This window comes from Rhipicephalus sanguineus, chromosome 8, assembly GCF_013339695.2.
Source record: "Rhipicephalus sanguineus isolate Rsan-2018 chromosome 8, BIME_Rsan_1.4, whole genome shotgun sequence".
NCBI classification, from domain to species: Eukaryota; Metazoa; Arthropoda; class Arachnida; order Ixodida; family Ixodidae; genus Rhipicephalus; species Rhipicephalus sanguineus.
This window is the reverse complement of record NC_051183.1, coordinates 141747972-141749126: the sequence shown is the minus strand read 5'-3', so window position 1 is coordinate 141749126 and position 1155 is coordinate 141747972.

Here is a 1155-nt window from a genome sequence, read left to right as displayed (position 1 = left end):
TTTCCCGAACACCGCATTGCCGCTTTCAAATTAACAATCCTTCTATTTACACATCATCTATAAAGCGATCACCCCTTCCTCCGGTCATACCTGCACCACTAGAATTGCACAAACAACAAACACGTACCCCTTTAATTCTCATGCTAATCAGGATTCATGTCTCTGCCATCCATGTACGTTCAGCCAACAAAGGTGGGGTTACCCCTGCAGGGACGGCAGAGGCATCGCCGAACTTATTCATATTTCCATTGCTCATATCCCCTTACTGTTGTCGTATTCCACGATAACATTTCTTTCCCATCCAGAAGTCCAGAGTTGCAGTTCCTACTTGTTACTTCATCACACAAACTCATAGACTTCTCCAAGGTCACTATCTGTTCCAATCAACCCTTCCAACCACAATTGCCTGCCGCGACACAGGATCATCCCACTGGCGTTCAATATTGTCACGTGGTCGTGACGTCGACGAAGGCAGCAGTCAGCACGTCAAAGATGAAACTTTATTTGGCCGAACTTGTGACCGGGAAACTGAAAGTCAAAATACAGCAATACACTGATAGCGGCGAACAGAGCGTCGATCGTCGATCAACTGCTGATTGCTGGGACGCACTGTCTTTTATACATCACGAATCGAACTTTCCAGTCTTATCACTGGTGGTCGCGCAAGCTCCGGAATAATCAAGACTATTCGCGTCCTGCGGGCGATCTTAAAGGGACCGACAACAAACTTTTGTGCTACCCGTTTTCTTGAGTGCAATGGGAAGCTTACCGGTCAGAGCTTCTAATCACGGAGTGGTAACGCGGAGAACGCCGTAAAACATTTGTAATCAGAGTTTTTCGATCTGCAGCGATTATGCAGTCTTAATATCACATGCTGCAAACAGTGAGAGGTGAGCGCGATAGCGATTATACGCCAGCAGTGGTGACAAGTTATGCCCTAAGTATGAAAAGGCAATGTTACGTTTGCTAAGCCTGCGGTGCCGCGACTACTGCTTTCTAGCCTATTAAATTATTTTACAATAGTTATAGCGTTTTTCTGGGGCTTCTTATAGAAGTACTTTGGCCGTACACAGGTCGCTTTATCACATTTTAGTCAAGCCAAGCCAAGCTAAGCCTTCGAAAACGAAACAAGTGGTAGGATACACCAGCAGTGCT